The 22,599-nt window shown below is 36.6% G+C and overlaps 1 long non-coding RNA gene across 2 annotated transcripts in view; it reads right to left on the minus strand.

The window, feature by feature from the left end:
• LOC116232825 (uncharacterized) overlaps positions 1–22,599 on the minus strand; it is a 405,094-nt gene that overhangs the window by 327,809 nt on the left and 54,686 nt on the right. The window lies entirely within an intron of this gene.

Below are 22,599 nucleotides of genomic sequence, written 5' to 3' on the forward strand. Positions count from 1 at the left end.
CCGGTAGCAGAGCAAAGCCAGAGACTAAATTGCTCTCTTTCCCTTAAAAAAAATTCCTAGTTTGAAATTTCATCTTTGAGGTAAACATGTGAATAGAAAGCCATGAGGGTCATTTACTGCTTCTCAGAAGCCATGATGAATAGTTGAGAAGTTGCACAGCTTTCACTGTGACAGTTACCTGTGTACTGCTGTAGCTCCATCACAGATACTGTAAATATTCCCAATGCAGACTCAAACGTTATCCTACGAAGGCTGATATCAGACCATCTTTGTGAGTATAAACATTTGTGCAGATGAATTCCTGCTGCATATCAAGTGATGAACATAGAGATGAGTTTCCTCTTTGTAAAACAAATTCTTTCTTACTAATCAACCTTTGCATCTTGACATTTCAGTGGTATAGCATATACATCCTTTCAGCTCTGCCATCAGAATGCAATAAATCTTCCTGCTTGTGTCATAATACTTTTCTCAATATTTATAGTTACAAAAATTTAACTCTTGACTGCATGCTAAAACACAGAGAAAGAATTGATTGTTAAAACAAAAATCAATCTGTGGCTTTTGATGTTTTAACAAGCCACGAAAGCTTATAAATGTATCACAAAAAGTTTGATTGATTCATAACTTTGTAATCCATGCCTCCTCATCTATTATCCTGTAATACTGTATTAGCGATCATTAGTAGCAAGATGAGATAGAACACCAACATCTTCCTGACACAGTATGACCATAACTGGAATCTTCTAATACATAAATGCTTTTACCTGGCTATTAATAGGGCCCTTCACTGAAGACAGACTGGTATTGCCAGCCGTATTGAACGACTGAAGTTTACTATCAATGCTGGAAGCGCCTGCTCCGGATGGTTGTACCTACCGGAACAGCAGTGGAGTGCCAGTCAGACTACTATAATACTGTTTTTACCAGTGCTTTCATTAATCTCTGTATCAAGACAATCATTTAAAATTAAATCCATAGTAGGAAGACAGAGGTGTGTATTTTTCAAGATCTTGCTCTCAGAATCTGACTCTCATCTCCATGAAAAAAAATGTTTTCCTTTTTCACAAGCTTACAATTCTCCCACACGCATAAAATATCAAGATACCAAGCCCAGGCAAAGACCTGAAGTGATGTCAAATAATAATCAAAGAGTTTACTATTTAAGACTCTTTGTACCATCCTGTGGCAGAACTTTTTTGCCTCCAAACAATTTTAAACAAGGTGAAGAGTGCAGTCTCTCCCAAAAGTGAATACCCAAGAAGGACTACTATTTATTTCATTTAAAACAAAAGAAAAAAACTTTTTTTTGTCACTTGTGTACTTCAAAAATGCAGTGTAGTTCTATAGATTATGCCATAGATACCTGCAGTTTAAGCGATGCAGTGGATAGCTTGCACCACTATAGGTTTTGTTTCTTCCTTCATTTGGCACATTTTGAACTCACTCTTGTGTTCTAGCTTTTAAAATTCCAACCAGAAACAGGTGTTGTGAAAGCCAGCCTACACAGGAGAACTCACGGCCCCGCTAGATCGAATCCTCATAGTTTTCTCCTCTCTCTTACTACCCTACATTCTCACCGTATAAATGGATGAATTTTAATGCTAAAGTGCTTATTCAGAGCCACTTTCTTTTCTCCTTTCCACTGCTGTAAATCTAGCACAATTCCTTTAATGATAGTGGGGTCATTTTGCATTTATGCTTGAGTAAATCAAACCAAACTTTGTCTTTTCTGTCTGCACTTATAACATATTGCCATTAACTTCAGTTATGTTTTAGCTGTGTAAGAAATCCATTGAAATGGCAATAGCATGTAATATGGTTGCGATACTTAGAAATACGTGGCATTATATAATGTGGCCCATTTCATAGCACTGTACTTATTATTTTATACAAGTAATTCATAAAGAAATTACTGTTGAAAGTCCAGTTGTGAATGATTCTATGGAAAATTACAAACTCCAAGATAGTTTAAGTTTGTTTGTTTCGTTTCTTCTAAAGTTGCAGGATGGCAAATTGGACAGGAATGCTATGCAGCTGCCTAGGACAATTTTTCAGCGACAGTGAGCCATTCCAGACTCAAATATTTCTTACACTTTCATATATGGACTTAGCACACATTTGGCACGCTCTAACACATCTGAAATCTAACATTTAAATACAAGTAGTGAATTATATATATATATAATATTATTATTATATTATAATATTATTATTACATATATTATATTATATTAATCCCAGTCATGAGACAACCTTTCTTCATCAGAGTGATTGTCCTTGAATTTTGCATGAGGTCACCTGTCATCATGTATATCATAGTCTTCACACATATAAGACAAAAATATATATAACTTTGAGAACCCTAAACTATACTGACTTCTCCCCTTGGTTCCAGTGGGCCAAGGAATTTTTACTGTGAAGTGAGTACTAGAAATGAATGATGGAAATTAAAAGTAGCCCTCTTTGTATCTATACTATTTTCCTGAAGATCTAAACAGCCTCATGCAAAGTAGTGAATTTTCACAACCACCTTCGTATCACTAATATCATGAGGGAAGTTGAAACTGCAGAGATGGTAAAACACACTTCATCAGAGCCACTCTGCCAAGCAGTAGAGGAGGAACATGGGGGCTATATTCCCACTGAAACAGGTTGCAGAACTACCACAGATCCTAGAGCCTAATTAAATGAGCATAAGAAAAGAAACCAAATATCTAACTTGGACCAGAAAGAAGAGATAAATGCACAAGACATCTTTGGATATTTGCCAGAACCTCACACACCTGCCACGACAGGATAGGCTTGGTCAGCAAAACAAGAAATACATATAAAATTGCATTAGTACATTGTCCTATATGGAAGAAGGTATGAATCTCCTCAGTGAGTCAACATGCCTCCAACAATGCCATCTTTAAATCCATCATCTCCATATGCCCCTTGGACTCAGGTCCTGCTTATGCAGGTCTTTAATGGAATTTTTCTGGACTTGACCCAATCTTACTATTTATTTTTTTATTTCAGAGAAATGAAAGCCAGAAAGGCAAAATGACACAGGGCACACAGCAATGCTGAGCACGAATTTCAAATAAAGTGTCACGTTCATACATACAGGTTAGCATTATTGTCTACCAAGTGAATCTGTAGAATATAAATCTATAGAAGATATGAAAAGGATTTGAAGGACATCTCTTGCTCTTTAATGTTATCACCAATGAATGCTTCATAGATTTCACCTTAGCTCTTTAGTAATCAAGCCAGCAACTGAAAATTGCACACGGATATTTATGAAAGGTCTTACTAAGCTGTTTCTATAGATGTGTTTTCCTTTCATTGTGCTTTCTTTCTCCCAGAGATCAAAATGAAACGGACACTTTTAAGAGTGCTTTTTAAACATTGATTGGTTTGAACATTAAACTGTCACAAGCCTGAAATAAAATTGTATTAAATTAACACTATACTGAAGATCAGGATCCAAATTTGAAGACAACCTAAGTGTATTAGTAGCATTACTGCATGATTTGTCACAGCAAATTTATAAGACTGTCCATAAGCATATGCAACAGCATTTCACCATCATTAGTGAACATTAATTAGCTAATAGTTCATATTTCACAGTAATATCTGGCCACTGATACCTCAAAAGTTATTCAAATTCTTTCTTACTCATGGAAGTACCTTTATTAACATCTGTAAATCCTGTAAGTGAGATACAGTTCATGGATGTTTCCAAGACCAAAAGTTCAAGCATCCTCGGAAATTTCTGAATGAAATTAGTCATATAAAGAAGCAGGGAGCTGTCAGTATGCTCACAGTTCTTTACTTTCACTAGTGCTTGCAGAATCGGGCATCTTTATTCATAATACTAGCACACACTTTCAGGCGCTCTTTTTACTCGAAATTCCTTGAAAATTTTGTTTTTGAGATTAGCAAGTTCTAATTTACACAGTGGGTGAACTGTGCTAATATTTTAGTACTCCACTTCCACTTTGCAAATGATGTTTTTTTGGTTAAAAACCCATTTGTATTATGATGCAAGATTGGAGATATATGCAGATCAGATATTTTTTCAATCTTTCTTATAGATGGCATTTAAGTGGTTATCTAACACACCAAAAATTGCTCCCTATTTCCAGATGGGCTATTTTGGTGCAGCAGATTCTGCCATCTGACAAGAAGCAGCACACGAGTACTTTTATTTAGCTGATGGAAGCACTGTATAGTTTGGAGAATCTTAAGTACAAGAAGAGAACATTCCACTCATCGTATCCAGAAAGAAAAGATTTGTAAAACATAAGTTTACTAAAAATATTTTCCACATAGTTGATATAATTTAAAATTTCAGTACCTTCTTACTATGGACATTATAGACCTGATCTCGTAATCATGCAAATGCCAGAAATTCTTTCCTTTTGACTTACAGAAACTATGTCTATGTGAGTACATTTTCTGGATCTTGCACTAATCATAGGCCTGCTCTGCAAATATCAACTCACCAAAGACCTGTTATAACAATTTACCACCACTTACGTGTCATCATACAATAATTTACAAGGTTGGATTGCAACTTTATAGATGTAATTACCACAATGAGTACAGTAAAGCACTCTTCTGTGTTATTTCCCATCACACTGCAGAACTTTTCTTAAGATCACACTACAACCGAACAGATAAGTAAGATCAGTATCAACAGAAAATTCTACATACCTAAGAATATAAACCAGTATATACTGTTTATCTATAAAACTTTTTCCTTTTCTAACCCTTCTGTGTGAATATTAGGCTAGCAGCTGCCTGGAAATGAAAAACTGCATTCCAAGTTTCATTCTCTTAGGGTCCCAAAGAAAGTCTTTAGAAAGACTCTCTCAGCTTCTTAACTACAAGTAAACCAAAAGTGTTTTCTGTTTTTCAAGTGATTTTTAAGTTGTATTTAGAAGTTATTTTTGTTTCAAAGGCTCTGAGGTAGCTCATACAGAGCTATCTCAAGCATACTCACATGCTACTTCTATCATGTACTCATTTCCCCAATACCCTAGACCTAGAATACATAAGAAAAACAGCACAGACTCTAAGAAGGCTGTTACTGACAGTTATACTTCCCTAAATGAGTGGAACTCAATCATACGTGCCTGTGCCTGCAAAACATAGATCATTCTCAGAAACTTATCGGAATGAATGCAATAAACTTCCACAAAGAGTAAGGACAGCCACAAAGTCTGTTCTACTCCACTCCCAATGCAACATACATTCCTCTAATACTGATATACCTACAGTAAACACACAGCAACTTGTGGGTTTTAAAATGAAGACTCAAGCAAAAAAAGATGTTGCATATGCTTCTTTGCTGGGGAAAAGATGAGACAATAACCAATATACGACAGATATTATTCACATTTCTTCATGAGCTGCTAAACCCAGAACTATGATGACAAACATTTAAAAACCTAAACATAACAGAACCTCAGAATTAAATATCTCCTGAGAAACCAGAACACTTTACTAACACAACAGAGTCTTAACATGAAAACCATAACACTCCACCTCTTACTCCACATCACTACATCATGCCTAATACATATACAAACAAGCAATATTTAACATGCATTGCACTCACACACACACATGGAATGACTGACTGCACTTCCCCAACATCAAATTCCCTTGTGGTACACACTGAACATGACCATTTTTCTGCATCACCCACCAAGTCAACCCAGGTCCCTGAGCAGAAACGGTTCCATGGAGAGTTATGCCTTTTCCAGAAGCTGGAAAAACCCAAAGTGCTTTCCCCGGCATGCTCTTTACATGTACTACAGGGACCTTCTCTCCCTCCAGAGTACATAGAGAGCTGGATTGGCAGGACTAACACAATTTATAGATCCTCAAGTATTGACCAACCAGGTGGCTGTGTTCCGACACCCATTGCTTCCAACATGGTAACAAAACTGATAAGCTTTCTAACAAAGTTCTCTGATAATATAGAGAGGTACACCTTTCCTGGCCAATGCACAAATGAATATCATAGTTCTGGCCTGGTTCTATGACTAATGGGGCAGAGAAACCCAGGGACCCACATCCCTGAGATGGGCATGAAAACAAAATAGTGACAATCAGCTAAGGAAGAAAACTAATTTAGTAATTTGTTGAAGACAACACAGCTAGGGAGCACACCACAGAGACAAGCAGAAAAAGAAGGGGCAGTCTTGTGACTTCCAAACAGTTTTATCTTTCCCTCTGACTGGAAAACGGAAACAGAATAATGAAATCTTCTGGGATGTGTAGTTATTCTTCTTTTCTGAGAAAGGCATACCCAGAACTACTGACAATCCAGGAACTGGAACACTAACTCTTTAACTCCCAGAGATGTTATGTTGTGGAATACTGATAACAGAAATCATAAAACCACAACACCATTTCTCCAGAGCCATTTGTTCTGATCAGAAGTTCTTCAGGGATGACTACCCATACTACCTCTGTTTGCGTAAGAAAGACTGACATATTGAGGTCTCTTACATCTAGCAATTGCTGTCACTGGATTTATGCTACATCCAAATAAAATTCAATATCATATTTAAAATAAACGTATTGGAGAATTAAAGTACGGCTTTTATTAGCTGACATGCTTCTAGCTGCAAGAGAACACTTTGTCCCTTTTATTTTCATGTCCTTACATGTGTATTCAGTGTTCTCCTTTTAATCATCTATGTCTTCAAGCAGTCTCCCTATGAAGCCAAGCTGCAGTTTGTGGTAGGCATACCAGACAAGAGGTATGCCTGTGATAACCTTCACCACAGGATAGATACGTATGAAAACTTACTACAGGAATTATTCTTTCTAAAACACAAATATATAAAACGGACATATCACCTAAAATGTCAATTGTATGGCATCCAAGCAGTGGCTGTGACTCCTTTAAATAAAGAGAGTTCATTTATCTGGGTGAAGGTTCAGCCTATGGCCATTAAAATTAATCTTGCAATTGAAATTATAAGTGAAATTTGCTTCAAGCCATTCTTGCCAAGAAGTTTCTTAACAAGAAGTTAAGAATAAACTTGATGGCATCAGAGGCAATCACATTCATGGCATCAGAAACACATTTATTAGACTGACAATAATAAACAAAGTAGAATTAAAAACAGCATTGGACCAGAATTATACTTGTAGTTCCAAATGTCAGTGAGCTTTGAAACATCAGTGAAGCCCAAATCTAGCTCTGTGGATAAGACACTCCTCTGACCAAGCCAAAATACCAAGGACAATCCGTAACTGAACGTGACTCCAGCTACTGGGGAGAACAAGAAACGCGTGGCTTACTACCATGCAACGTATTTAAATACAAATTAAGCAACAAATGAACAGATGTCAACAATAATACTAAGGATATGATTATGCTAAAGTAACCAACCATTTTACAAATGAAAAAGGGTTCTTTAAATATATTCCTCAGTTTTGCTGGAAAAAAAAAAGTAGGCAAAGTTGAAACTAACTTTTCTCTTGAGGGGAATTTCTAGGCTGAGAAAGAATCACAAGCATTTGGCAAAGATAAACACAAGAGCCAGCCAGAGGCAGCCTTAATATATGGTAGGGGGAAGGGAAGAAAGGAGGAGTTCTATCATTTTGTCATTTTGTGTTTTTAGTTATTTTACAAATGTCCAGATTACTGCAAAGAAATCAGCTGGATGTAATTATGTAATGAGACAATGCCAGCCACAGTAACATTAGAGCTCTAAGATAAGCCCAGAGCTCCCTCTCAGACAAAATAGTGCTATTACATGTTAAAAAGAAAATAAATAATGAATTTCATGCAAACTCTATTCCTTATTATTCATGTTAACTTACCACTGAAATACCCAAAAAGTATTTCTTTAAAATAAATAAATAAAATCTTCTGACCATTATAGGAATATTAGACTTCTTCCTTTTTGCTGTTTCTACATACTTTGAATTTTTCATCAGATACTATATTAGTTCTATAATTGTTCTTTAATTGAAGTTTTTCCAAATATTGTGTTGCTTTTAATAGAATAAAACATAAGCACATACAGAAAGCTGCTGTTGACTTCAGAGTAAACAAAAAGAGGATTGATGAGAAACAGACAATGTTTTTAAAGGTTATTCTTTCCAAAAAGGGATCATTTTCCTTGTCAGAATGCTATGTATTACCACCGTCTCAGTAATGAAAGAAAGACTATAATTTTTCACAATCTTGACAGAGAAACAAGTGCAGTAATGGAGGAACTCATAATTGCCTCTTTTCAAACCAGTTCTAATACTAAATAGAACGTGCCTTTGATATAGAACAAATTCCAGAAGAATTCTGAAATTCTCAAGGAATAGCCAACTAGTAAACAAAGAAAACTAAGTACTTTTTCATAGACTGCATAATTGATCTGTTGAATTCATGTATATTTTTGAGCTCTATGTTAATTAGATAAATTGAAGTTGGTTAGTCACATTGCTGGCTAGTAAGCAGTTCTGTTTTTTAAAGGTTTGGGGTTTATTAGTTTTGACTTCATATCAGCAACAGTAAGGAGGAATGGAGCAAACACAAAAAAGGATTCAGCAGAAGGCCATAAGATGGATAAGGAAGACGCTAGGATACGGAAAGAGAATTCAACTGGCTTGGCAATAAGCTAAGAGCAGAAACGTTGTGGTACAAGTTGTATAAAAACTTTGGCCTATATTCACAAAAATACAGAATTTTGTCAAAGCTGCCCCTTTGCTGAATCACTCATATAAAGATATTTGTTGGAGCATGGAACAATGAGAATACAGAAAGTAAGGCTCTTAGAGAGCAAATTTTGAACATCAAGCTAAATGCAAGTCAGAATGGCTTTCGTATGACATTTGTAAATTTTATTGCCCCCTTATTTCATATTTGCACTCAGCATTTTATCCAGTTTGTTTATTAAGGAAAAATTGAGAATGAGAAACAATTGTGGATTAATGTGCTTTTAACCTATGAAGGATCACAGTCAAAACACAGAAAAATCTGAATTATAAAGCATTTATTATCATACCTATCATTCGTTATAAAAATAAGTGATTCTCTGGAGACTTTTAATCCAGTCAAGCATTGCTTTACTTCTTCATGTAACTCAGCTGACACGATCAGATTTAGATTACCCACCATTCTAAGGTTTTTAAAGAAGCGACTGGCTGTTTCGCAGTATACTGGGAGGCAGCTGATTGATGAGATGGTATCATGGTACTGACATTCAAATTATGATTAGCCTATGTGTAGTTTATTTTACATCTTGTAAAAGCCCCCTCTTACTATGCCAGGTTAATCTATCTAAATATAATAATTTAAATGAAACTATAAAAACAATCATCATGATATTGTTAGTTGTTAAGACAAGAGATAGTCACTTTTTATTTCCTGAAGGAGTAAGCACGTACCAAACTCAGGATGCAGAGGAACAAGTCGCTTAACATCTCTCAAAGAAACTACCGAAAGCATATATTCCAAAACAAACCAACCAACCAACCAACATGAGAAAACATATTCACTCATCCACTTGCTGCTACTAATCATTCTGCACTCTGCAGCTTTCTCTCCCCCTTACTGTGTACTCCAGAGCTCTTTATTCCTCTAAGGACATTTTGCTGGCTTGGGGTTAAATCCAGCTAGACTTCCACTGAGAAATCAGCAGGTATTTGTGATGTGTAAGAACAGAATGGCCTCTAGTGTCCAGCAGTAGGAGGTGAGCCATTGTGAAGAGCTCTTGCAACTAACAGCTGTACCTCATTTTTGCAACGTACTCTTGGTTTTAGATTACTGTTAAAAATATCATGCTATTTGTTTCCCTCCTTGCAAAGGCATACAATAATTGCTAGAGTTGAAAACCTGTGAGCTTCCCTAGGTATCTAAAAATAAGATACAGAGTAAGCAGCAGACAACGTCGTCCCTTAGCATGCCCAGTGGTTAGGCCTGCACCAAAAGGTGTAAGAAAATGGATGTAAGAATGCACATTTCCTCTGCTGCCATTGCTATCAATCAGTATGGGAAAGCAGAGGCAAACTGCAGTATTCATCACATTGCTATGCTGCAGACCACAGCTTTCAGCCATCTTTTTTTTTTTTTTTTTTTTTTTTTTTTTTAACAGAGAGATGGCTGTTACAATCCCTCTGCTAGGCTGGTCAGCTTCTCTTTCTCCCCACCAGCTGAATTTTTGCTCAGTCTGTGTTTATGCCAAACATACTGTGGGCTCTGTAATACAACTCCCTTTCTCACTTACAAGGCATTGCTACTACGTCTGTGTAGGAGCCCTACATTTCTACTCAAAATCATAAAGAACAGAAAATTAGAAAGAATGGTCTCCCTTTCAAAGCACAGTAGCTAGTAGCTGAAAATGAGATGTTAACATTAACAAAAAAAACATTGAATCAGCAAATCCTTACAGCTGAGTGAAGGATTGTCATTTTCAGCTGTGAAAAGCACACCTGAAATTTACTGCAATTTTAATTAATTCTAGAAACTTACAATCAGAACAAAAACATATATCCATACAAAAAAAAAATCCATTCAAACAAAGAAATCACTGGCAACCCTTCTTAAACTGTGCGTCAGCTGTTCATTTTCAATTTGCTGATGTTTCTCTTCTCTCTTTGGTTAACACTTTCCTAGTTACTCTCCGTATTTCATTTTCCAAGAAGGCCTCTATTTATGAAGAGTCACAGCCATTTTCTTCTGGATGGAAATGCTGCCCTCAAGCTGCCATTGTAACCTGAAACAAGGATGCTTCATTGCTTCAGAAAAGACCCTGGGGACTCTAATTCGTACACATATTTATCTTCTTCATGATGTACACACAGATTTTCATTGTGAAGAAAAGCTGTGTGATGCTAGACGATTGTGCCTTTCAGGAAATGAATGTCTGTTCAGAACTGAGATTAAACTGCAGCATTTGGGGAAAGAAAGAAGGAATCTTACCACAAAAGCACTTCAGCTACCATAACGAACTGACCAAATCACATCATGCCTTTTGCTGTATTTCTTCATTTCATCTCCTCTCAGATACCTGTCCCTTTACAGTCCCCTGTCTCTGTCCCCTAAAATTGGATGCTTTTCAGCTTCATTCTTGACCCTCAGCCATAATTTTATTATTTTCCTGCACACTATCCAGAATGTTCATCTATATCCACCTTTTTAATAGCATTGTTAATGATTTGAGGGGAGTAAATCACAGTCAAGATAATAGCTGCAAAAAATTAATAGACATTATTTTTATGATATAATATACTAGTATACTAATCATTTGAACAGTTAATTGAAAAGCACTAAATATTTTATTATGCATTCACTGTTCCTTTTCCTTTTATCTTTCACACTTCTGTTTTTCTTTATTAATAGAACTTTTTAACCTACTGTTTTAGTTTATCTTCAAGAGAAGTAGCAACCTACTGACATCTAATCACAGGGCTTTAAAAACACTGAAAAAACTGAAAATCCTGTTGGACTCTGAAGCAGAGGCAATAGGGAACGCAGATTCCATTTCAGTAACTGGGAAGCCTGCCACTGAACGAAATCCTATTTTATCAATCATTTTTTTGAAATTATTACATGAATTGTTGCATCTCTGAAGCATGCAGACACATAACAAATAAGCAGAGACTCTTAAAAGGAACACTTGCTAGTCCAGTGAGGCCTCTATCTTGACTCCAGCCAGAATCACAGGTTCAGATCTCTATAATGGGATCTATCAGGTCAAGTTTATTTTTCTGAAAAGTTCATTTAAGTTAATGTGTTACATGAAAATGAATTTTATTTATTTCTATCAGAAGGGCTTGGTGTTTCTTTGTTAGAGATTCAGTATTAACTTCTCTCATAATCCTTGAAAAAATGCACACCACATCCTTTACACAGCCAATAGCTAGCAGAGTAATACACCAAAAATGATTAATTATGTTGTTTGCTATTTGTAAACACAGCCAGGGGCTTTCTTAAGTAACAGACTTTATTTATTAAATGCATTGACTGAAACAAAATCAGTGTAAATTTTATCCAGTCTGGGGGAGTTTTTAGTTTTTATATTCTGACTCAGTCTAGCACTTAAGAAAATACTTCCCACACAATTTAGAAGGCAAAGAAAGGCCTGTTATTATATTAAGCACCTTTAAAATACCCCAACCCTGCAATATTTGTGCTCCTGCAGTCTTCCTGCAAGGACAGTCTCACTAAGTCCGTGATGATCCTATGTTGTTTAATACAGTTATACACTTACACAACTACACAAAGCTAATGCTAAATTATCCAACCAGCCACTCAAAGCTCCGCATCATCTGTGACGCAGCTTTTAACGAGATGAGCGCATGCAGTACTTTTCCACAGATTTCTGCCTCATTCAGCAAATGAATACTTATGCAAGTTTTTTCTTTATATTCCCCACAGAACACGCAGCCCCAAACAGATTTTTTTCAGTTTTATGTAGGCCTCTCTCAAGTGTTTGACAGAATATGAATGCATTTTTCTTAAGCAGCAAGATAAGGTCGATATCTATGAAATAAGGCACTGTTACTTCCCATGGTACTATTCTTTCAATTTTCTGCAGAGAGAAAAAAAGCAGGAATTAGCTCCCAGCTACCAAAAATATCACCAGTAACATCTGATGCTCATAAAAAGTTGCTATGACCTGACTGACTCTCAGGTCACTATCCATAGCACTTTTTAGCTTTCTACATTCAAAGCACTCTGTCCTCTGACTTTCTGAAATCTCAGATACATCTGTCTCTGCAAACATGACTTTCAAGGAGAGCTCCACAGATCACTGTCCAGTTACATAATAGAGTTCTCCCCATTACAAGAATCTGTCCCCAGGCCATCAGCTGCATTTTTATATGGACAGCCTTCTCTCCTCCTCCATCCTGGTATATGCTCAGTATATTGCAAGTATCTTAAAATTATATTAAGAAAATAAAGGAATTTTATTTTCACTTTGATATACAAAAAAGTTTATCTCAAGCATATATATGAATTCATATTGAAAACATGATGTTATTTGCTTCTGCATTTTGTACATCTATCCCCAAATACTCGTACAGCCACGCTTACAATGGATCTCTGGCAAAAAAACTGAGCTTTGACTTTTCAGACGTACAGAGCACCTGCAAATTCCTGGTGACATCAGCTGCTGGGATCTCAGCACTTCTGAAATTCTGGCCTTAGCTTATAGACTGCCACAGACATAGCCATTCTTTAATGGGCAGTTAGCATTTAGATGCACTTTAATGAGCTAAAAGTGAAAAAAAGGCAAAAAAAAAAAAAAAAAAAAAAGGTGGAGAAAGTAAAACCAAACTAACCAGGAAAAAACATTAATTCTGCTGCTGCCACATGCCTTAACAATCCTGCGTTTGATTTTACTCAGTTTATCTGACACATTTGTAAACATACCTACAACTACCTCTTCCTCTCAGATAAAGCTTGTTTACCTCAGTGGAAGTACAGCTTTAAGCACAGGTCCTTATGTTCAGTGTCACAGCTCACTGTAAGGACAACTTAAAAACACCTCTCCTAGGTAGCTGTGGGAGCTAAGCATGGCCTGCAGCTCTGGAGATAAACACGCACCCCGAAGCAGCTGTGTGGCTGGCTCCACCAATATGGTTCCTACTCACTGCATTGGAGGAAGCTGCTGGGCAGCAGATAACAAAGAGAAATCCAGCCGTCTCTAGAAAGACTCTTCTACATTTAGCTGTACTACTTTCTCATCTTCCAACCTACCAGTTAAATCCTTCTTTTCTGATATGCATATTGCGTATCATCTTATGACCTTGTAATCACACAAAATGACTTTCCATTTGCCTGTGCAAAGCTATTGTATGCATTCAAAACTAACCCCGACATCCAGTCCTCACCTTTCACTCTCAGTAGCTCCCCTTGTATTCGTATTCACTTGACTCTCACATAAAAAATATGTAAAATTGAACAGTGTTATCTTATAATATTGTTTTACTAACATTCAGTAACAGAAAGCAATAGTCTATTGCAGTATACTCTGTATACTCTGCATGAAGTCTTCTGCTTTTCTAAGAGGTAAGGAACTTGTGTTCTCACTGCACAACTGCGCTTCTCTGAGGTTGTTTTTCGTACCTAAAGCAAGAAATAGAATCTTAGAAGTTCCTCCAAAAACACTATCAGAAGTGTCTCTCAGGACTACTCTCAAGATGAATTTCACTCTAATTCTAGAGACAAAACCATTCTAGAGTTATTTCTTGAATTTGGAATTCTCAGGAACACTTAGAAGGACCAGGTGCTACGTTTACTTATTTCTTGTGGCAGAGCAAGAGTAGGGATAAGTCAACAATTCCACTGTGGCGGAACAGACCAAAACAAACAGTAACAGAAAGAGCAAGGTACCTGCTTTTGTGCACTGAGTTTTAAAAGCACTTACATAGTGACTGTTTTGGTTGATTTGTACATGGTAAAGCAAAAATGTGATGCTTTTGATTTTTAATCTGTGGAAAAAATCATGTTGAGTTGTGTTGATTACATCATGTAACTGGTTTCATCAGCTACAACTGCTGAACATAATCCTTACAAGGGGAAGAAGTTTCCTTTTCTTCTCAAGAACTAACCTTCCAAACAAAATCCTTTCTTCCAGCAGAAGCAACCTCACAGACATAATGCAAGCCTTGGATTTAGCTTGCCAGTGTTATACTTTAGAACAGCTGAATATCACTTTACTAACAGCGGGTAAAAGGGTTGCTTTGCATACTTGGAAGCCACTGAACTCTGAGAAGAGCTCTGTCAGCATAAGAACTGGAAGCCTGTATGGGAGGACTAACAAATCACACACAGGGCTAACATATCCGTGTGTATCCTGACTTCAGATCTGCAGTGAGCCAGAAGTGTAATGCTGACACTCTAAACTTTCCTATCCGTGCATCTACAAGCTGGTATAATTTCACAGTCAATGATGTGAAGCTCAGAGTGGATAATGATAAGTTAATATTATACAACTGTTTCTGTTTGAAAGGCTTTCTAGATGCTAATTACACTTTTCTCAGATTTACAGATCATAACTGAAGATTCCCATCCAAATATGTTTTTCTTTTTTTTTTTTCCTTCAGATGTATTGCTGGTATGTAGCATCCTTTCAATTCATCATTGTTTTGGCAAACTGCTTACATTTTCGGATATAAATGCAGGTATGAACATGAAAATTAAGGAGTATAATGTTAATAAGTAAGAAGAGACTTTTCACACCTCTTATTTTAATTTCCAAGAATCTTAGTACTTAGTTAACAAAAACTCAAACTTAGCTTCTTAAGATACATGTGTAAGCAGGAACAGAAGTTGATGAATATCTTTAAATCACTAAAGGAGAAAATAAAAGAAAAAAGAGGAATGCCCATGAACGCTGACCATCGTGATTCTTAGCTTTAACTACAAAGACTTATGTCCTTGATATTAGTACAAATATCAAAAAGACTAACAACTGTAAGAAGAATTGCTGTATGACAAAGGACTAGTCCTGTCAAAGTAATGATATTACAGCAGTATATCAACAGAAGAATAGCCATACTAACATCTATCTAATCTCCTATCCTATCTTCTGTTACAGCCAATAAGGCTGGCTTGGAAGGATTATAAGTATATATCATATACTGATATTTCCCAGAATAGTCTTCCAGCTTCTGGCAATCTGTAATTTAGAGATTCCTGAGCCAAAGCTGTATATTTGTAGTTAGCATTTTTTTCTCACAGCAATTTATGATTTTTGGAATCAAAATAATTGTTTCACATCTCAAAAATTAAACCTAAACACTGAGGTAAGGACTTCCATTGCTCACTTTTTTCTGTGTGAAAGAGGAGCCCTTCTGTGTTTTTCCATCTTAACAGCCACTAGATTCCTTTGGATTCCTATTCTTACTACATAAAACTACTTTCATTCAACTGCGTATGTTCCCAGTACCTTAGAAAATACCAGCATGGTGAAAGTTGTGATGCTTATTTATTTGTAGTAAAAAAAAATCTATTTTGACTTAGACAAAAATGTAACGTTTCAAATAGATTTGGTGGAGGGAGCTGAATGGACTCAGGACCCGGTTGCTTCACAGTTGTAGTCATGAATTAATTGGCATTGTTATTCTACAAAGTCTCTGTCAATTTAACTGAGATCAGAGATTTTTGTCAAACCTGAAGTTTAATTCTAAGCTCTTAGAGCTTTTCTTAGTGGTTTCAGAGTGAACACTATGATAACTTTCTGGCTCATGCTGATTTTGATTTAGGATAAAAAATAGTAAAGCAAGACAAAAACAATCCAAAGTTCTTACAAAGCATAAAGTTGTTTACACTGTTCTTCAAATACTGAGAACTATTACACTGGAATAGCGACTTCAATTCTTAGAACTGAGTAGTCTTAAATCAGAATGCCTTTTAGAGAAGTCTGCTGTGGCTTGAGTGATTTTAATTCTCATTTGCAGAAGCCTGAAAGAGGTTTGTCAGAGGCTAGCAAAATATGTTAAATATCTGAACGCTTGAGGCCCTCCTGCTCAACACCCTGAGGCAGCCCTTCCAGGCCTGTTCTTGCTGGGTTAACTGTGGTTATTCTGCAAGAGGAGATAAGATAATTTTTCCTTCAGAAGCAAGGATTATAAGAAGTTGGCCAGAAGGATCTTACAGCTTCAGAAAAGAGAAAAAAGCATTGTATGCCTTTGCTGTAGTACACAGTTCATTACCAAAAAGTTTTTCTCCCCTCAAGTTACGGCAGATCTCTGAGAAAACAGTAACCTCTAAGAGTCACTTATATTTTCTTAATTCATTTAAAGTAAAAAGATCTGTAGTAGAGTCACCACCTCACCAGAAATCCTTCTGGAGAAAATCTGTGCAATGAAATTTTTGTTTCTATCACAGCACCGTGATATTGAGGTTCATTGAGCACCTGCAAAGCCTGTACATCATTGTATAATTGAATATTTTTATATTTTTCCAGTATTCATTTACACAATCAGTGTTTCATAAACTACACCTTTACACGCTTGCTATAGAGGTTGCTCCTAAAGCAATACCTTCTACTCATTTCCATGGAAACTAAAACAGCTAAAGAAAGCACAATAACACTGTCTGATAGAGCAAATTCTCAGATACAAAATTTTTTAAACACAGTCACCACCATCAGTTGTGCATTTTTAAAACAGAGCTTGCATGCCATGCTCAGAAAAATCTGCACCACTAGAGATGATAGACAGTTTCTGTCACCACTGCTGAAATGTACCACCTAATGCCTCACTGTGCCCACATCCACTGTTTGCTATCATCAACGAGCACCACTGAATGTCAGTGGGCGCAGTGCTTTCTACATGGAAGAACTCGGTGACACACCTTTGCTCCATATGTGCTTCCATGTCAGACACCATTCTGTCAGACCGCCCCTCTGCTGCCATCAGTCACACAGCAACAACATGTAATGGGATATTGGTGGGAAGGTTCAGCCTCTACTGTCACACCACCCACATCTGCCCTAGACATCATGGGCCAGCATAATAAAATAGGAGGCATGACTTTCAGAGCAGCCCTCATTCATGGTGTTTTAGAAACAAATCAGAATGTATATCTGTATTACAGTCCAGAAGTTGAACTACAACTCACATAGACACATCTGAGTTTGCTTTGAACTATCTTATAAGAATACTGATAGCACCATACCCGCAGCAACTTACAGGCAAGCTGCCACATCTTTAGATACATCCTAGCTAGGTTTTTAACCCAGACTGAACTTTTTGCTTTGTAACTGCTCAAAGATATTCTTCATAGGAATGCTGCAGGGACTGAAACTGAATCAACCTTTTGCTACTAAAGATAATCAGATTAGAGTATAAATGAAATTTCTTCACAAAACTGACAATAGATGCCTTCACTGATAACTTAGCCATCTCTAGAAGCTATCAGTTTGCTTTCAAATAAAATATTCAATAACAATAATATTCTGGGAAAAATAATAATAATAAAAGAAGTTGTTTGATATACAACTAAAGGGTCCAGATTGCTTTCCACCTCCATCACTACTCCTAATAGTGTCACACTTGCCTCTAAGATAGCACAGAGAGATTCTAATGCAAACTAGAGCGCTACGCGCCTCTGAAAGCATTTGTTATTATAATATTTTCACGGTACTTAATGTGAACAAATATTATGTTCTAATAAAGAGCATCCTTATCATTTAGACACAATTCATTGTGATTCTACCATAAGGGGGTTTCCAAAAAGTCACTCCATCAGCATCAGTAGAAAATAAATGCATACATAGATGCAGAAACTGTTCAGATTTTTTTTAAAAAAGCTTTATTCACTGAATGTGGTTTATAATGGAGCTCGGTGCAAAATTAAAGCCTGCTTCCTCAAGAACTCTTACATCTCTTTCAAAATGTTTTTAAAGCATTTTCCTCTTCAATAGATCACTACAATGCCATGTAAATAAAACTGATTAATAAGAATTCAGTGAGGAGAGAGAGACATTTACCATAAAACCAGGAATGCTTTGAGCTCTGTAGAGATTCCTTTCTACCACACACAGCTCGGCTGGAAACATTCCACTGGTCCCACAATGCACATGTTTTCAATTACAAACTACAGATTTTATCAGAGCTTAAGTTAATTATTTTATACCTCTGAGATGAAAGCAATTCATGTTTAAAAACAAATATACGAATCTTCCTATTTTAAAGCAAAAATATTTGTGCTTCCCAAGAATGGGCTGCGAACCGTTTGGAATGATTTTTTACTTTTAACATCACTGTGATAAGAAATCTATTCCTCTCCTGTGGTTTACCTCCCTTGTGTTATCAAGCCTTCACAGCATAATGAGATTAAAATTACATCTTGTGGCAGTCTATTATGCTCTTGTTATTTACAAGCTTAAAAAAAAAAAAAAGCATCTGCACCAGCCTTTGTAAAAATGATCCAGTATGTGTTTTCTACCCACTGCTGTTTTCAACGTCCAAACCATATCAAAGTAAAACAACCCAAAGGAAATGAAGCAGTTTCTGTCAACATCCCAAATGTACCATATGAAGTTTACATCCAGTATACTTAAGATTTATACGTTAATAATATCAGCTTATATTTAATAAGTAAATCATATATATTGTTTTATAAAATTAAAAGAATCATCAGCTAGCACAGATAAATCTCTAGAATATATTACTAAACTTTAAGCCAAAACCAAAATTGTAGAAGTGTGGACATGGATTTTACAAATTCAGTATTAATACACACCATACTCTGTCCAATAAATCAGTGTTTTTTTGGTCAGTCTTTTCTGAGAGAAAAGTTCACAAGCTGCGATATCACACTGTTTAAAACTAGTCAAGAGAAAATATGTTCAACTGCTTTTGGAAGCTGCACAAGTGTCAGAAAAGAAATAAGAATTAATGAGGACTCCACTTCCATCACCAGAAGGTTATTCTCTATAAGGCCATTTGGAAAATAAAATCTTCATGATTCTGAAGTAGGAGGTGCCAGTGGACTGTAAGATGTGTGGGAGGAGGAAAAGGAGACCGAGGTCATTTTGCTCACTTGCCATGGAATTGCCACCCAGCTATAGGGAAATCCATGCTGTGCATCACCACCAATTGGTTTATCCGTCTTGGAAATAGGAAGGATAATGTTTGCTAATCTAATTTCATAAAGCCCTATGAGATTTACATTAGAAAGTGATACGTATAAATGTAAAAGACAATGAATGACCTAAGGCAAAGGGATGACTCATCGGGACTGAGATAATTTGTGGCAAACACACATTACATTAGCTAACTTGTTGCAAAAAAAAGACCGTAACAAACATTTTCTGGCCAAAATAGTAGTGCACACAAAGGTTATCTGAGAAATCATTCCTGCCATTCTAGTTTCATACTAATTGTCATGTAAATTAAGAGATATAAAATCAGCAGCTGGGAAAATAAAAGGTTTCTTTTGTTTCTTGAACGACCCTTAGAAGTCTTTCCCTCCTGATTAACTAACATTGTGTTTGTTTGTGGACAGTAACATGTGGAACAGATTATTTAATACCACTAGACCACCAGGGAAGAAGATTTAGGTGAGCAGCAGCAGAGCTGTACCATTTATTTTTATTACCATGCATTAAAAATTACGTTTACAGATAATTGTTTTTCTCTCTCCAATAAACCAAGATAAAAAAAAATCAAGGAGAATATTTAATAATACCAGACCACCAGGGAGGAATTTTAAAAGTTGATTTTTTTATGGACAAATTAGGTTCGTTCTTTCTTTTCTTCTAAATTTCCAATTATTTTTAAGTGCAATTTGTGGAAAGAAAATTTGAAAATAGAATGACAAAATGAGCTTTCAGCTGGGGGAGTTCCACACAGATTAAGTTGTCCCCTTATTGGGGTAATTAGCTAATCAAATAGTCCCTCAACACCAGCAGCTTTACAACACCTATGTAGCTGCCTACACGTTGTATAATGTTTTGCAGATGTAGGTCCTCCTAGGTCCAGTCGTACAGTCCCATCTCTTTGTATTCTTTGCCACTCCTGCTCCCCCTGAAGGCTGGAATTGCTGCTATTTCTGTGTCTCACCGAGCATAAAGTTATTCAACTTCACTTCCAAAAAAATTGTTTTATATATAAACTTCTATTCTCAATTCCCAATTCCAATTTGAAATTGAAGAATTGTGAGAAAGGTCACTCACTTCTGTGATGCTTCTTATGCTAGCAACCACCCAAAATACTGGAAGCAAAAGTAGTCAGCTTGCCTATGCAAGAGCTCCAGATGATTTATCTATAAAAGGAATTTGGGGCCAAATTCTCATGTCAATACTCATTAGCTAGACAAAGCTGATATGGGCTTCAAAGTCTGTCGTGATTTTGCATAAGTAAAAACAGCAAGTCTGTAAGGAACTGATAAGCATGTGGATGCCTCAGATTTACAAAAAGAAAAAGAAATTAAGCCACGCAACATTTAGCTGTTTGTTTGTTACAGTAGGAAAGGACGCAGATGCTGGAAGAAGAGTCCACGCTGTTAAGTAGTGCTGCTCGGGTTCACACTATTTTCAATCTGAAGAAAACAAACAATTGTGCATGCACAGCAGGGCCAGAAAAACATGCAGTGACACATACACGTGCAGTGAACTTTTTCAGATGTGCACTGAGTTTTTGAAATATAAATACTGGCTACTCAGCAGCCATTCAGCTCCCATTGCCACACTGCTTGTATCTCTGATCATTCATAAAGTGACTATGGAGATTTTTCTTACATATTTTACTACATTTACTACATATGTTTTCAGCTCTACCCTGATTCTTTTATCCTCAAAATACAATTGATCAACCATTAGCTTAAATGACAACTACACTTCCCTTAAGAAGGGCTTACATACATTTGTATGTTGTTCCCATGTGACCAGAAGACTTGAGTAATTAACAAAGCAGATAGCAATCTACACTGACATACTGCTTACCTTCTTTGCATCTAACGAGACAGAGACCTAGGCTGGAGAGTCTGTGCTTTCACAGCCATCTGCTCCTGCCACTGTCACCCATGCAAGTGCATGACATTGTGATTATTGCTGCCTCTTCTTCTCAGTACCAGCAGATGAAAGAAGAAAGCCCTGCTCTAACATCCATTTCTCAGTTCTCACACTGCTCTTCCCCAGACCTGGTTCTGGTTTTCACTTCCTACGCAAAGGACACTATTCTGACCTTACCTCCTTCTCATTTTTCACTCTCCAGAAGATTCAAAAATTCGAAGTTCTGATTGGAAGGCAAAAAGGTCCCCAGAAACACAAGGCAAACAGAACCATGCAGGTGCCCAGTAACCAACAAAGTTGGATACCCAGAAACCTATAGAGTATATCTGATCTCTTTCTCCTACCTAAACTTCTTCAGCTCATTCCTCTTAACTGACTAAGCTCTCCCATAAAGCTTACCTTCACACCGTGGAGGTAATTTCTTAGGATTTCATAAACTGTACACTAAGGTTTCTCAGATCCCAAGTTCTCCAGGGCTCTACTGGCTCCATCCTCATGAACAGCCATTTAGAACTCTCCCTGGCAGACCTACGGACCAGTACCCCTCTGTCAGATTCACATGTGAACTTCCACTTTCACTGTCATCTCCTCAAATCCCAGCCTTCATTCTGTTCCTCCCTGTAAAGTCTGTACCAAAGTAGGATTGAATTTTGTCTACATTATTAGTCCAACTGAAGAGGCAATCCTAAGTTGACTAAAATTGTTTGAAACTCCTCCAGATGGGTTAGGAGGCTGTGTTTTTTCTGTTGTTGTTTTGTTGTTTTAATTAAGACTTGACCTTTGATTCTAACCTCTCTGTGCTGGGGAAAAGCCAATGAGGTCCTACACTGTTCCCAAAATCTAGAAGATGAAATGAAACATGCTGGTAAAACAACTGACTCTTAAAACTTTTTTTTTTTTTTTTTTTTTTAATAAGATCCATGAAATTCCACATATTTGAAGGCACACCAGAATATTCAGTGCTAAAAGAAACCCTTTCTTTATTCTTTTTCAGATGTAGCTGAGAGGACGAAGCACTAAAAGCATGCATGTTCACAAGCCATTCAATAAAATGTCTTTCTAAATAAGTATATTAAGTAACAAACAAAGGAGAGAGAAATTGTGTTTCAGG

The sequence above is a fragment of the Phasianus colchicus genome, chromosome 7 (genome assembly GCF_987193195.1).
Source record: "Phasianus colchicus chromosome 7, bPhaCol1.hap1.1, whole genome shotgun sequence".
Taxonomy (NCBI): Eukaryota; Metazoa; Chordata; class Aves; order Galliformes; family Phasianidae; genus Phasianus; species Phasianus colchicus.